This window comes from Bacillus rossius, chromosome 17, assembly GCF_032445375.1.
Source record: "Bacillus rossius redtenbacheri isolate Brsri chromosome 17, Brsri_v3, whole genome shotgun sequence".
Classification (NCBI taxonomy): domain Eukaryota; kingdom Metazoa; phylum Arthropoda; class Insecta; order Phasmatodea; family Bacillidae; genus Bacillus; species Bacillus rossius.
Window position 1 is genome coordinate 5,644,116 of NC_086344.1, and position 17,833 is coordinate 5,661,948.

Genomic DNA, 17,833 nt, shown 5'->3' on the forward strand with positions numbered 1-17,833 from the left:
CTCCCTCCACAAACTCTGAAACAAGCGCTTTCACCCCGCGACAGAGAGCCTCATCAGGATGTCCACAGTTAGTACTTTCGTGCTAGATCTAGTACTTTTATAAGTTTTTTTAGTGGTCTAGTACATTTACGCTCAGATCTAGTACTTTTTTTTCTTTAATATAATAATATTACAGTAACTCCAATATGTTTTATTATTAAGCGTAATTATTTTTATAAACTATGGAATGTATGTGTGTGTGTGTGATATTTAAGTTAGAGCATTGCAATTTCATTATAACTTCCTAAATTGTTAAAACCATAACAAATTATAATTTAGTACTTTTTTTCAAATCTAGTACTTTTTCTGGCCTAAGTTGGTACGAAATATTTTTTCCTTGTGGACACCCTGAGCCTCATTCCAAGCATGTCTTTGCATTCATCGAAGTCATCGCGACGTCGATATAAATCGACCGCGAACTCGATTTGTTACGATGAAGCCATAACTAGGTGCGTTACTTTGGTTTTGGGAGAGTTTGTTACCATTCTACTTCCCCTTCAATGTGACTCTTGAGGTCGAAACGTTAAGTAACGTACAAAATAAAATCCAATTTTATCCAACTTACGACATAGAAGTTTATTGCTTTATTCCTTTCGGTATCTTCATGTAATCTCGTTAAGAGAATGCGGAGCTGTCCAGAATGAACGGTTATCGATAGGCAACGACATATTTTATCGAACAAGTAGACGAAGCATGTGGCGAGACGGCGAGCAGATAAAAGCGGTTGCCGAAGATAACGGAGATAACGTGTTATCATAAGCATCAGTTTTTTTTTAAGGCGCTATCTCCCTTCCCCCTCATTTCAACCCAATAATTGCCGTCCCCCCCCCCCCCCCCCCCATTTTTATCGATCACATAGTGAGCGCGCACTGAGAAAAACGTGCAGGGGAATGAATGTAAACAGATACTGGCAATGTCTTTTCGAAGAGCATACGCAGAATTTCATTTCGTGGAGTAGGGGGGAGGGGAAAGTGAGTAGAACCACTTTGACCGTTGTTTGCTTTCAAATTTTTCAGGAATTCTTGGGAATGGCCCTACGCTCCTAGTCTTATACTCCGCTCGGAATTAAACGACTTTCATGTTGTTTCAAACTTTTTCCTTTTCAGCTAATAGTCTCTGATGTTTCTTACAGGCTGTCCATTTCATAATTTGTTCCTTTCAAAGTGCTGGGATACCAACAACAACCGGGGACGCACCACAACGCCGAAATACCACAACGCCGAACGTACAATAACGCCGAAAACCATAACGCCGAATGCCAAATTGACCGCAACGCCGACAGCTAGAAAACTGCTGTGTACCACAACGCCGAATTACCACAACGCCGAAATACATTTCAACGCCGAAAAATGTCATTGCAGGACTGCCACAAAGGTTAGGTTAAGTAAGGTTAGGTTAGTTAGGGTAGTTTAGGCTAGCCTAGGTTAGGTTACGTACACAAATTCATTTAGTTGTTTTTCTTTTTGCTCCCCGTAGCAACATTTTTCGGCGTTACTGTATTTCGGCGTTGTGGTACACAGCAGTTTTCTAGCTGTCGGCGTTGCGGTAAATTTGGTATTCGGCGTTATTGTACGTTCGGCGTCGTGGTAACGACCCACAACAACCCTCTTAACAAAACTTTTAGATATTTGTTTATATATATATATATTATATATATATATATTTGTTTCATTGTTTTTTCACTTCGGAAAGGGGGCACCTGTCCCACCCTCCCTCGGATACGCCTTTAGATGCTGACAATGAGTTCTATTTCCAAGGACTGGTTTGATCCCCAGTTATCGTCACATTGAGAGTACGGAAATGTTTACTATTGATCACTACTAGTGAACGGTTCTAGGTATACAAATTGTCATGAGGTTTGAAGGTGGAAACTTTTGGAGAGAAGTTTGTTTTATCTTGTAACTGCTAGTTTGGCATTATTAATGAATAAATATAAGTTTATTTATTTGGTGCTCAAGGCGTGCTTTTTCAACCACTTTTTATGCTCCTTTTTTAGACACCAATTTTTCCGGTACTTTATTTTTTTGCCTAAATTTAATTTTTTAAATATGTAGTTAGACATGTAACTAAAAAAAAGTTATTTTAAAACTCTTATAATATGTATTTTAGCTAGTGTGTAATCTGAAAAATAACCGTTTACAGAGATAAACATTTTAAGGTATAAAAACACAATGCCGTAATTGTAGATGTATATTTTATTTAGATGCTGTTTTGATTTCATTTTTTTCATCAGTTATGTGAATGTAAGGAAATTTTTAAGTCGGTACGGAAATTTTACTTTTGGAATACGGAAAATTCACAGTACGTTGTTGGAAACATTGGCTATCAGTCAGCACGTGTTATTAAAACTGTAGAAAGGAAGGCGGTTTTGAGTGCATATTAAAATACTTATAGTAGATTAAATTACGTTAATTAATCGCAGTCTGGTGCATCGGGTCTCACTCCGGAAGATACAGAGCGATATTTCGCTTGTCGCACCAGTAAAGATCCCCCACGCACGATCAGTCCAGCTCCCAGTTCGGACTGCTCAGCTCGAACTGGCAGTGTGGACTGGACTGAAGCCTTCCCCACGCACGATCAGTCCAGCTCCCAGTTCGGACTGCTCAGCTGGAACTGGCAGTGTGGACTGGACTGAAGCCTTCCCCACACACGATCAGTCCAGCTCCCAGTTCGGACTGCTCAGCTGGAACTGGCAGTGTGGACTGGACTGAAGCCTTCCCCACACACGATCAGTCTTGTGGTTGCTGTTGCTGTTTTGATGTGTGTTTCGTTCTTAGAATCCGGAAGAAACTTTAAATGTTGCAGTTGCAATTTTTAGTTACAAAAAGGAAAATAATAGCAACGCAACCAAAGAACATAAACACAGATGTCTGCCACGACACACAGATGATTGGACTGGTTAGTTTGGACTGGCTGGACGCTGTTCTCACTCACTGCAGTTCGGACTGAGGCCATCAGTTCGTCGGTCCATCAGTTCCGACCAATGATTCCAGACTGTCAATTCGGACTGATCGTGTCTGGTTGTGGTTGTAAATCCGTTAGTAACGCACTGTTCGGTGGAGACACCCATGAAGGGGGTCGCGCAGTCCCTCGATTCCCTTCTGAGGCTATCCAGTGGCCCGAACCTACACCGGTTAGTCGTTGTTGTTCAATTGCAACCGGGCTGAAATGCTGTAAATCTCCAGAGGTCTTATAGCCCAGTAAATGAAGGCCAAAAATCGCCTGTTGTCGCAACTAATTCCGGGAAAGCTAAATTTTTGTCAGATGTTAGACCCTTATAAGACACGCATTTCCTCAAAAGTCCCCGCCTCTCCCCCTTGTGATTCCGCCCCCCCCCCCCCCCCAACCCATCACGGAATTTCTAAAATGTTGACCTTTACAGAATCGCTTGTGAATACGTAAATAATTGTGTAAAGTAGTAAATATATAGCGTATTTTGTTCTCAAAAATCTGGTTTTTAATTTTGTTTCTGACAATATTTTCTTTAATGTTAATAGTTAAGGCGTTATAAAATCACAAACATAAAAAAACGGGTTTTTAATGTCAAAATGCGCAGTTCTCGTTCTGGATGTTTTTAAATATTGGAAATACACAACAAATCTTCAAGTAAATTTTGTAGCACACACTTTCAGCTTTAAAATGATGTATAGTTTATATCGGGGAATTCATTGGTTACTGCTGGGGAGGGGGGGAAGTGAGCGCATGCGTATGGCTAAAACGCTCCGACCTGCTACATTTATCTACCCGGCTTCCCTACAATCTACTCTTATCATGAGATTATTATTTTTAATATTCCTCTGTTACATGCAGGATTTAAAACTTTAAAATTTAAATAGGAACCTAAATCTAATAGTAGGATAATTATTAATATATTGATGTATTCATTCGCAATACAAAATGGAATCAAAAATAATTGTTCGGTGGTGTTTATTTTTACATATTACAGGCGGAAGGAACGAGAGCTCTCCGATGAAACACTTTGGCCTGCGTCATAGTCTCGGCTCGATTCCTGTTGACGAAAATCTGGGAGTTCCTGCTTGGTTTCGAACCCGAATCGCCTTTGACAAAGGCAAGAACTGGATCACTGCAACCCCGTTTCAAAATTATTTAGATAATGGTAAATTCGCCATAAAACGTATGAGGTTCAAGTGGCTTTTAGGGTTAATATGTTTGAGCCTTGGCAGCAAGAACTGGGTTAAGTGGCAGGCACACCATGTATGCATATTCTTATTGCGTCTCGTTTATTAAGTCTTCGCGATGACGGAGCAGGAGTGGGCTACACCTTCTTGTCTTATCTCGGCAATAGCGTGAAGAGTGGTTTAGTGGTTAGGGTCGAGGCGGGTGGGCTGCAGAGCAGCTATGAGAAACATGAAGGGACAGTCTTTCGGAGAACTGAAATTACATAGGAAGGATATGGTACTGACTCAATCTAGTCACAAATCTGTAGCTGTTCGATCAAAGCGAGTGACTGTGAATCCTCAACAGTTATTCAGTCGAATACTCTGTTTGTGTGATGGTCCGACTAGATTAAAAGTTTACATTTCATACGAACTGGCTTCTCGACCACCATCCTTATTCGATGATGTTTCTTTACGTAAAGGAGCGAAGTCATCATTCCTGAAGGTATTTTCTGAGGGCATTACTGATGAAATTAAACCCCAACAAGATACAAGTATAGTTATTGATGGAGGCTTTCTCCTCCATAGTGTAACATGGCCAATTGAAGAGACTTTTGGAGAAATCATTGAAAATTACTGCACATATATCGTCACAAAATATGGAATGAACTCAATTGTTGTTTTTGATTGGCACCCTTCAGAGCCAACAACTAAGGGAGAAGAACAGTCAAGAAGATCTGCTAAAAACTCATCATGTAACATAGAATTTGAGACAAATACAAAATGTATCACGAAAAACGAAGCTTTTCTATCTAATACGAATAACAAAAAAAATAATTATAAAACTGTCTGAAGCATTAAATAGAAGTGGAATAAGTTCATTCATAGCCGAGGGAGATGCTGACTTAGACATCGTAAAAACAGGAATTGAACATCTCAATAAATTCAATGTAGTCAGAGTTGTGGGATCAGACACAAATCTTCTGGTACTGCTTGTAGCACTTGCGCCTGAAAATAACTCTGTATTCTTTCGAAAAGAAATCTGTGGCAAAAATCCTTCCGTTGTTTATTATAACATACAAACACTAGTACATGTGCACAAGAGCATCAGAAAACTTCTTTTATTTGCTTATGCAATTACAGGCTGTGACACCACCTCGTCATTTTTTTGTTTGGGAAAGACAAAATCTGTTGATGTGATCAAAGTTGTACCACAAGCCAAACTTCAAACAGAGTCATTTTTCGAAAAATATGTATCTCGCAATGAATTACTCGAAAAGGGAGAGACATTCATACTTGAAATGTACAGGCTTAGGAGATATTCTAATCTGAATGAAGCTCGCTACTGCAAATTTACATCCATGACAAGTAAATCTGCTTTAAAATCTAACTTTGGTTTATCAAAATTGCCCCCCACATCAGAAGCAGCTCACCAACATCTATTACGAGTTTACCTCCAGGTGCAATATTGGATGGGCAATAAACTTCCACCTACAGATTGGGGTTGGAGGCATGAATATGTAAAGGAAAATTGCAGGAAAAATAAAGTTTTAAAACCTGTTCCCAGTACCAAAGCCTTTGCCCCTGATGACCTTCTTTGTCTTGTTTCCTGCAGCTGTAATACTTCATGCGGTAACAATTGCAAATGTAGAAAATCCTGTCTAAGCCTGCTATGTGTGGAAACAGTAATGGATTATCATGCCTTAACTCTCCAAATTTCGACGAAGAAATTGAACTTCCTTCAGACGACTAGTGTCATAGTAAAGTTTATAAATGCCAATGACTGATGCAGATGAAGGTCAACATGTATTGATTAAGGACAATTTGTTAAAAATTAAAGATACATTACTTTTATATTAGAGGCGGGTGGGCGGTCCGTGATGCTGTCATCTAAGTAGATATATATAGTTCATCCTGGGACAGGGGAGGAGGGAGGGGGATTTCGGGGATTATGTCACTTCCATCGACCATGCACACACGAAAAAGTGTACCGTTACGTTCATCAGCCATGTACGCACGAAAAAATGTCCCGTTACAGTAGTAGGATATAGCCGTTTCTGGGACAGGCGCAGGATCCAGGATCCGACCTTGACCTTTGACTTTGACCTTGAACCCTGAACTTTGACCTAGACCTTGAACCGAGTCCTTGACCTTTGACCTTGACCTTGACCTTTAACTTTGACCTTGACCTTGAAATTTGACCATGACCTTGAAATTTGACCCCGACATTGAAATTCGACCCTGACCTTTAGCCTTGCGACCCTCGATGTGGCCAACCTGATGACGTCATCTAATCCGTATGCTAATCCATATGCTAACCTAACCTAACCTAACCTAACCTAATCCATATGCTAATCTATGCTAAACTAACCTAACCTAACCTAACCTAACCTAATCCATATGCTAATCTATGCTAACCTAACATAACCTAACCTAGCCTAACCTAACCTAACCTAATCCATATGCTAATCTATGCTAAACTAACCTAACCTAACCTAATCCATATGCTAATCTATGCTAACCTAACCTAACCTAACCTAACCTAACCTAACCTAATCCATATGCTAATCTATGCTAACCTAACCTAACCTAACCTAGCCTAACCTAACCTAACCTAATCCATATGCTAATCTATGCTAACCTAACCTAACCTAACCTAATCCATTTGCTAATCTATGCTAACCTAACCTAACCTAACCTAACCTAATCCATATGCTAATCTATGCTAACCTAACCTAACCTAACCTAACCTAACCTAACATAACCTAATCCATATGCTAATCTATGCTAACCTAACCTAACCTAACCTAATCCATATGCTAATCTATGCTAACCTAACCTAACCTAACCTAATCCATATGCTAATCTATGCTAACCTAACCTAACCTAATTTAACCTAACCTAACCTAACCTAATCCATATGCTAATCTATGCTAACAAAACCTATTATAACCTAACCTAACCTAAACTAACCTAACCTAACCTAACCTAACCTAACCTAACCTAATCCATATGCAAATCTATGCTAACCTAACCTAACATAACCTAACCTAATCCTATTACTGTTGCATGTTTCGTTATGGCAGCCATCTTGGAATCGTGTAATTATTTAGCTAGAAATTCGGGAAAAAATCCATAATTCATTAAATAAATCACTCATTAATTTACATATTGATTCGATCAGTTCCTGTCCTTGGTTCGATACTCGATCGATGCAATAATGTTTAATTTTATGTAAAAAATAATAATTTCAATAAACCATGTTCAAAAATTCTTATGAGGCTTAAAATCCTCTACTACCATCATCCTATAAGCCATCATGTCCGCCATCTTGGAAATTCATAATTTCAATGCTAGAAATTCAGGAAAAAGTTCAAAATTCATTAAATAAATTTTGCAACCAATAAAATGATTAATTAGATCGACTTAGGTCCTTGGTACGATTCTGGATGCTGAAGAAAAAATAAATATAACAACAATTTAACATAATAGTGACAGGTTCGTAAATAAAACATCGCAAATTCTTTTACAAAATAAATTTTGTTACAAAATCTATATTTTACTACAGGAACACTTGCGAAAGCCCTGCATAGGCGTGAAATGACTAATTCTTAGCTCCAATCGGTTTATACTAGACAGAGACCAACCAGAACCTTTACAGACATAGTCCTCCTCTTCTTGACAGAGTTTCTGGATACCGTTTTTAACAGTTTGCTTCACATCGTCAGAACTGTAAATTACTGCAGCCGATGTCTTGAATGCACACTTCCTCACTTCGTCTTCGAATGGATACGGCTTTCCATATATACAGTCCAACCACAAGTTCTATTTTAATGGACCGTTTGTTGCTACATCATCAGTAAGCTGATTGATTATGTCCTCTCTGATATCATCAAGAAAATTACAAATGTCTTTTGACTCACCTAACGTATTTAGATAATAGTAATCTTTCAATTTTCCACGAAATGCAGACTGCGCCAAGTAGAACCCATTATCATTCACTTGTAATGCACCGAGCACAGTATTAGGTTTATTTTCATGTCCAGACGTTGTAGCAATCGGTTGCTGCACATTGGTTTTCTTGCTTGTACGCTTACGAGTCTCCAATCTAAAGCGAGGAGTCGAAATTTCTACAGGTAGTTCTTCAGTAGACACACGGACTTTACCGTTGCATTTTTTCACATGCCGTCGCAAACTATCAATACGTGTAAACCATTCATGACACTCATCACAGCGGAACTTTATGCGAGATGGATTCTTCTTGCATTTACTCCTCTCATGTCTTCGTGCTACATGAGAAAAAGTGAACGACATATCGCAGTAGCTGCAAGGATACCTTGCTGATGAAGACAAGCCTTTCAGACCCGATCCAGATACTGACGTTGTCGCAGTTGCGCCATCTCCAGGCATACTCTTATGAACATCAATGCATCGTTGTTGAATAGAAACCTTTACTTTCTACCGAACAGCAGGACCTTTGCATGTCTTCATGTGCGTTTTCATATGATCTTTTCTGGCAAACTGCTTATGACATTTCTCACAAACAATCATTTTACGATAAAGGTTCTTGACACATTCTCTCTTTTCGTGTCGTCGAGCATTGCTGTTGTTTGTGAAAATCTTGTCACAGTAACAACACCGATGGCCGTTAGTTGTTGAATCACCAGCCATTGAAGTCTCCATCGAGGCTGAAACGAAGTTCGTCATGTTTTCCTGTGAAGCCAGCACCACCGGCATTAAATTCTCTTCTGCTGGTGGTACCACGACTGTTGAAGTCTCCTCCAGTATTGTCAGAGGCGTTGCCGTCGGGATCTGCTCCAACATCGGCGGCGCTGACGTTAGAGTTCCTGTAGACGATGGTACAACATCCATCAAGTTCATCGTTTTAGACGGTAAAGATGCCATCGAGTTCATAAGAACAGGTAATTACGCGACTTATGCACCAGAAGAAACAAACTAGGTGATCCTTACACCGATAACGTCAGTAACAAACTGAGTGACCTGCTGTATATACATGCACAGGATGGAATAATACGCTAGTCAAATCAAGAACCAATTACTATAATACTCAAGTCAAAACTACTTTAAAAATAGAAGCCCACTCAACGAAAAAGGCAGCACATTTGGAAGCAAATTCGACATATGAAATGGACACGCAATGCACGCACTTGCAGATTTCATCACAAAGTTAACATTTAAATTTCATTCAAGCGAAGTAGCAAGCCAATGTCACATCATCATATTAACATCCTATTGGTCATACTATCCTCAAAATTTCACAGTATTATAAATCGCACCAGTTATAGACGGACTTATGGTTTCTAACACACAACAAATCAGTCATTTTTCTTTAATAAATTCATATTTTAAAATGCAAAATATACATGGTAAACGAAGAACCAGGTACGTAAATATTTTATATACTTTATGTACACTGTAGACGCCAAGAGCTTGAAAGTACATATGTAAGAAAGATATTTAATAAAACTCATATTAAATTGTATATTTATTCCCATTAATACACATCAGATCAAAAAAAGTAGGTTTTATTATATAAACCTCGCATTTCTTAGTTCATGTTTCTTTGAGGACGTATAAATTTTCAGCATTTCGCGAACCAAGTAGAAGTTTTAACCTGTTCTTCAATCATTTGGATTGTCTCTCGATGAACAATTGGTCTCATGTGCTACGGCTTCCATCTTCTTTACATATTTGTTATTATTAGTCTTAAAATCCACGCATCCGTGTCACTATCACAGACGCAAAGTTATCATCATCATCATCGTAGCTGTCATCAATATTATCATGAGCTGCATCAATATCACTCATTTTATGATATCGTTTCCGCATTTCAGTTGTCAGAGATTTACCACAATCTATGATCTTGTGAGCTTCACATTATTCTGTATTGTTTTGTAGACATGGTTAGTTCCATTCTTGTTTTCTTTAAAAGCCTGTGTGTCCAGTTTTATTATTTAATCCTTCAACCCATCATCCCCAACACAATTAAATCATCGTAGTATACAAAAAAAAAATCAACAAAGTTCCTTTCATTTAATCTTAGGAACCGCATCATCCTTTCCACCTATAGTATAGTTTCTTGAGCCCAAGAGTCTTTCAATATATACCATGCAGTGTTCTTCAAGAGATGTGGTATACTTCTAGTTCTACATACAAATCCATCCTATCATTGATTTGTTGACACATTAGAAAAAAAACCTTAAAGTTATTTTTTACGTGTTTTATTAAATTATCACTTCGGCTAAAAATAATTACCACACATAGTGTGTTATTACATTTCCTTTTTCATCTGCAATGCTAAGTTCCTTGATAATAAATCCATACTGACTAGAGAAGCCTTGGAGGTTTACACATTTCGTCATGGTGGTCGAGACGAGACTAAGCCGGTAATGTACTGTCAGGTCTTAGATAATAGACGACACAATCTACCTTTTTGCAGGATGTCTCGATTATGTCCGGAGCCTCCTCGTCACAATCACTGGTCCAGTGATGACCGAAGTTGCAGACCTCTAGTTGGAAGTAACCATCCTCGGTGACGTAGTGCACACGGCGGAATCCGGGCGTTACTTCCGCGTACTTTGCAGTTGGAATGAACAGCATTTGCTTGAATTTGTAGCAGCAGCTCTATACCCACACGACTATGTGTTGACTGCTGTGTCTAGGGTGTTGACCTCAATTTATTCCGCTAGGACCACCCTCCAGTCCAGTCACATGTACCGTTGCTTCCGTTGTTGTCCCCCGCCTTGCTGGCGGCCTCCAACATTCCAACACGGTGATCAACCATCCAAGCCCTAAGCATGCTAGCATTGTGTCTTGAGATCGGACCTGGACATCCAAGTTACATAGAGTATAATATACTCTGAAATACATAATAAAGAGAAAATTGATATAAATAACATTATACTTTGCTTAATAGTTCCAGAAGTAATGAACGCACTGCTTGACCAGTGACCGGTGTAACTAAATATTAAATATATTTAATATTTTATTTTCCATTACCTTTCGTGGAATTTATTAATCATTCACTCTACGAAAAACAACTCAAGACAATAAACCTGACCAACGAATTAAATACAGTACCGCTATGCCTTACATGAAAGTATAATTATTCGATAATCTGAATAACCTATAAATCGTTCATGTACAAAGCCACACATACAGGACAATTGTCTATGGACCATGAGACCAAGTCATGACAATATCAGACGTATAGGCTAGTCATTTCAGGACCGCAGGACCTTCTTCGTCTTTAGATAATAACAGTCATTTAGACCATCATGAAATTTTTATACATACTAAAGGACCAAGTGACCTTGAAAAATATTTCAGTAACACCAAGAGGTTTTGAACTAGTAAATAATCAGTCACTACATATTTTACTACGAGCAATCAACAAAAAGGAAGCACCATCAACGAAAAGGCAGTACAATCAAAAAAGGCAGCACATTTGGAAACACCATCAACAAAAAGAAAGCACATTTTGGAAGCATAATCAAAAAAGGCAGCACATTTTGGAAGCACCATCAAAAAAGGAAGCACATTTTGGAAGCACCATCAAAAAGGCAGCACATTTGGAAACGCCATCAACAAAAAGGAAGCACATTTTGGAAGCACCATAAAAAAGGCAGCACATTTGGGAAGCACAATCAAAAAAGGCAGCACATTTGGAAGCACCATCAACAAAAGAAGGAAGCACATTTGGAAGCACCATCAACAAAAGAAGGAAGCACATTTTGGAAGCACCATCAAAAAGGCAGCACATTTGGTAACACAAGTTACGAGAACTAAGTCTTAGTTAGAAATCAGAATGCAAGAAATAAAAACATTTAATTTTTACTTTTAATATTTAATTTATTTCTTAAGATTATACAAATAGAAGTAAAATAAGCCATTATTGTATGTAGCCAGCTTTCCTCAGTTCTTCGAGTATGAAGGATATTTCTTTTATGCACGAATAGTTTCCTGCACAAAGTGAGCCATGTAGAAGTCTTAGCCGGTCAACCAATAAGTTTGGATCTTTCCTCTTTCCACGATGTGTAACCAATCTCTTCTTCTACCAACTCACCTGCTTGTTTATTATAAATACTTTTAATATCACAATCGTCCCAATGATCATAATAAGCGTTATCAGATTTATTTATTATAACACGTCGTTTCCATCGTTTCGGTCTCAGGACACCGTTACATTCTTCGATCTTGTCAGCTTTAGGTGCTTCATCACAGTCTATGCTTTTGTCAACAGCCTCAGAGTGACTGTAACAATCACTGTAGAAGGCATCCTTTTCACCCAGATTACCATATTAATTCGATATCGATGATGTCGAAGTGCCATTATCGTCTTCATGCTTCCTTTTTAGGAGTCCATCATCATTTTTACAAAGTAAGAAAGTTCTACTTGAATTCGGCTGGAATGTATTCCCACTTTTCACGTTAAGGATTCTTCCATTGTCTTCATTCTTCCATAAATCATCATCGACCTTCAATTTTAGTTTTTCGTCGAGATCGGAAGAGCCACGAACATAATCTCTCTCAAGACAAGGAAAATTATTGTAATGCAGATCACTATTCCTTAGTCTAGTAGATCCATCGTTGTACTCTGGCTTGTACGCAGGCTTAACGTTACAAGTTCTGTCATGTCTTTTTAAGCTCTCTCTCCGCATAAACGACTTGTTACATCGAACGCAACTTATCATATTGCGTAGTGTATTTATAACACAGTCATTCTTCTGGTGTTGTCTTCCATTCTTTCTCAAGATAAATTCTTTGCTGCAAAACTTACACCTGTGTCCTTTCGATACAGCAACAGACACCGAATCAGGATTCATATTAGTTACTGTGACTAATGTTAGATACAAACAGACAGTTTTCCAATTGGAACCATTACTGAAATATAATTTTTTTAAATATTTCTTAAGCGAGAGTTAAGTTATCTCATGCAAAGGTACTTGTTGTAAGTAGTTCTGCTTTTCAACAACAGATGACACCACGTATTGCTTGCAGGTAAATAATATTTCTTTCTTTCATGCGGGATGCAGGATTCTCACTAACGATCGCAATAGAGGGATGACATCGCTAGACTCCAAGGAGAAGGTAGTTTGTTCTCCCAGTTAGTGTTTCTCAGATTTCTTAGGGTATATATTATTATTTGACTGAATAATGATTTTTTTTATAAATTCCACCTAATAAAAATAAAATAGAAGCACTCAGAGAAAACCATCAGGGATGATATCGTTTATAAACGTCATAAATTACCTTTTTTTAAAAAAAAAAGTCCAAATTTAATCCTGCTTAAGCAACATGAGAGTGCTAGAACTCTCATGTTGCTTAAGCAAAGAGTTCACAAGCCCGCTTGTGCTAGAACTCTCATGTTGCTTAAGCAAAGAGTTCACAAGCCCGCTTGTGCTAGAACTCTCATGTTGCTTAAGCAAAGAGTTCACAAGCCCGCTTGTGCTTGAACTCTCATGTTGCTTAAGCAAAGAGTTCACAAGCCCGCTTGTGCTAGAACTCTCATGTTGCTTAAGCAGGATTAAATTTGGACTTTTTTTTTAAAAAAAAAGGTAATTTATGATGTTTATAAAAGATATCATCCCTGATGGTTTTCTCTGAGTGCTTCTATTTTATTTTTATTAGGTGGAATTTATAAAAAAAATCATTATTCAGTCAAATAATAATATATACCCTAAGAAATCTGAGAAACACTAACTGGGAGAACAAACTACCTTCTCCTTGGAGTCTAGCGATGTAATCCCTCTATTGCGATCGTTAGTGAGAATCCTGCATCCCGCATGAAAGAAAGAAATATTATTTACCTGCAAGCAATACGTGGTGTCATCTGTTGTTGAAAAGCAGAACTACTTACAACAAGTACCTTTGCATGAGATAACTTAACTCTCGCTTAAGAAATATTTAAAAAAATTATATTTCAGTAATGGTTCCAATTGGAAAACTGTCTGTTTGTATCTAACATTAGTCACAGTAACTAATATGAATCCTGATTCGGTGTCTGTTGATGTATCGAAAGGACACAGGTGTAAGTTTTGCAGCAAAGAATTTATCTTGAGATGGAATGGAAGACAACACCAGAAGAATGACTGTGTTAAAAATCCACTACGCAATATGATAAGTTGCGTTCGATGTAACAAGTCGTTTATGCGGAGAGAGAGCTTAAAAAGACATGACAGAACTTGTAACGTTAAGCCTGCGTACAAGCTTAGAGTACAATGATGGATCTACTAGACTAAGGAATAGTGATCTGCATTACAATAATTTTCCTTGTCTTGAGAGAGATTATGTTCGTGGCTCTTCCGATCTCGACGAAAAACTAAAATTGAAGGTCGATGATGATTTATGGAAGAATGAAGACAATGGAAGAATCCTGAACGTGAAAAGTGGGAAAACATTCCAGCCGAATTCAAGTAGATCTTTCTTACTTTGTAAAAATGATGATGGACTCCTAAAAAGGAAGCATGAAGACGATAATGGCACTTCGACATCATCGATATCGAATTAATATGGTAATCTGGGTGAAAAGGATGCCTTCTACAGTGATTGTTACAGTCACTCTGAGGCTGTTGACAAAAGCATAGACTGTGATGAAGCACCTAAAGCTGACAAGATCGAAGAATGTAACGGTGTCCTGAGACCGAAACGATGGAAACGACGTGTTATAATAAATAAATCTGATAACGTTTATTATGATCATTGGGACGATTGTGATATTAAAAGTATTTATAATAAACAAGCAGGTGAGATGGTAGAAGAAGAGATTGGTTACACATCGTGGAAAGAGGAAAGATCCAAACTTATTGGTTGACCGGCTAAGACTTCTACATGGCTCACTTTGTGCAGGAAACTATTCGTGCATAAAAGAAATATCCTTCATACTCGAAGAACTGAGGAAAGCTGGCTACATACAATAATGGCTTATTTTACTTCTATTTGTATAATCTTAAGAAATAAATTAAATATTAAAAGTAAAAATTAAATGTTTTTAATTCTTGCATTCTGATTTCTAACTAAGACTTAGTTCTCGTAACTTGTGTTACCAAATGTGCTGCCTTTTTGATGGTGCTTCCAAAATGTGCTTCCTTCTTTTGTTGATGGTGCTTCCAAATGTGCTTCCTTCTTTTGTTGATGGTGCTTCCAAATGTGCTGCCTTTTTTGATTGTGCTTCCCAAATGTGCTGCCTTTTTTATGGTGCTTCCAAAATGTGCTTCCGTTTTGTTGATGGCGTTTCCAAATGTGCTGCCTTTTTGATGGTGCTTCCAAAATGTGCTTCCTTTTTTGATGGTGCTTCCAAAATGTGCTGCCTTTTTTGATTATGCTTCCAAAATGTGCTTCCTTTTTTGATGGTGCTTCCAAAATGTGCTGCCTTTTTTGATTATGCTTCCAAAATGTGCTTCCTTTTTGTTGATGGTGTTTCCAAATGTGCTGCCTTTTTTGATTGTACTGCCTTTTCGTTGATGGTGCTTCCTTTTTGTTGATTGCTTGTAGTAAAATATGTAGTGACTGATTATTTACTAGTTCAAAACCTCTTGGTGTTACTGAAATATTTTTCAAGGTCACTTGGTCCTTTAGTATGTATAAAAATTTCATGATGGTCTAAATGACTGTTATTATCTAAAGACGAAGAAGGTCCTGCGGTCCTGAAATGACTAGCCTATACGTCTGATATTGTCATGACTCGGTCTTATGGTCCATAGACAATTGTCCTGTATGTGTGGCTTTGTACATGAACGATTTATAGGTTATTCAGATTATCGAATAATTATACTTTCATGTAAGGCATAGCGGTACTGTATTTAATTCGTTGGTCAGGTTTATTGTCTTGAGTTGTTTTTCGTAGAGTGAATGATTAATAAATTCCACGAAAGGTAATGGAAAATAAAATATTATATATATTTAATATTTAGTTACACCGGTCACTGGTCAAGCAGTGCGTTCATTACTTCTGGAACTATTAAGCAAAGTATAATGTTATTTATATCAATTTTCTCTTTATTATGTATTTCAGAGTATATTATACTCTATGTAACTTGGATGTCCAGGTCCGATCTCAAGACACAATGCTAGCATGCTTAGGGCTTGGATGGTTGATCACCGTGTTGGAATGTTGGAGGCCGCCAGCAAGGCGGGGGACAACAACGGAAGCAACGGTACATGTGACTGGACTGGAGGGTGGTCCTAGCGGAATAAATTGAGGTCAACACCCTAGACACAGCAGTCAACACATAGTCGTGTGGGTATAGAGCTGCTGCTACAAATTCAAGCAAATGCTGTTCATTCCAACTGCAAAGTACGCGGAAGTAACGCCCGGATTCCGCCGTGTGCACTACGTCACCGAGGATGGTTACTTCCAACTAGAGGTCTGCAACTTCGGTCATCACTGGACCAGTGATTGTGACGAGGAGGCTCCGGACATAATCGAGACATCCTGCAAAAAGGTAGATTGTGTCGTCTATTATCTAAGACCTGACAGTACATTACCGGCTTAGTCTCGTCTCGACCACCATGAAGAAATGTGTAAACCTCCAAGGCTTCTCTAGTCAGTATGGATTTATTATCAAGGAACTTAGCATTGCAGATGAAAAAGGAAATGTAATAACACACTATGTGTGGTAATTATTTTTAGCCGAAGTGATAATTTAATAAAACACGTAAAAAATAACTTTAAGGTTTTTTTTTCTAATGTGTCAACAAATCAATGATAGGATGGATTTGTATGTAGAACTAGAAGTATACCACATCTCTTGAAGAACACTGCATGGTATATATTGAAAGACTCTTGGGCTCAAGAAACTATACTATAGGTGGAAAGGATGATGCGGTTCCTAAGATTAAATGAAAGGAACTTTGTTGATTTTTTTTCTGTATACTACGATGATTTAATTGTGTTTGGGATGATGGGTTGAAGGATTAAATAATAAAACTGGACACACAGGCTTTTAAAGAAAACGAGAATGGAACTAACCATGTCTACAAAACAATAGAGAATAATGTGAAGCTCACAAGATCATAGATTGTGGTAAATCTCTGACAACTGAAATGCGGAAACGATATCATAAAATGAATGATATTGATGCAGCTCATGATAATATAGATGACAGCTACGATGATGATGATGATAACTTTGCGTCTGTGATAGTGACACGGATGCGTGGATTTTAAGACTAATAATAACAAATATGTAAAGAAGATGGAAGCCGTAGCACATGAGACCAATTGTTCATCGAGAGACAATCCAAATGATTGAAGAACAGGCTAAAACTTCTACTTGGTTCGCGAAATGCTGAAAATTTATACGTCCTCAAAGAAACATGAACTAAGAAATGCGAGGTTTATATAATAAAACCTACTTTTTTTGATCTGATGTGTATTAATGGGAATAAATATACAATTTAATATGAGTTTTATTAAATATCTTTCTTACATATGTACTTTCAAGCTCTTGGCGTCTACAGTGTACATAAAGTATATAAAATATTTACGTACCTGGTTCTTCGTTTACCATGTATATTTTGCATTTTGAAATATGAATTTATTAAAGAAAAATGACTGATTTGTTGTGTGTTAGAAACCATAAGTCCGTCTATAACTGGTGCGATTTATAATACTGTGAAATTTTGAGGATAGTATGACCAATAGGATGTTAATAT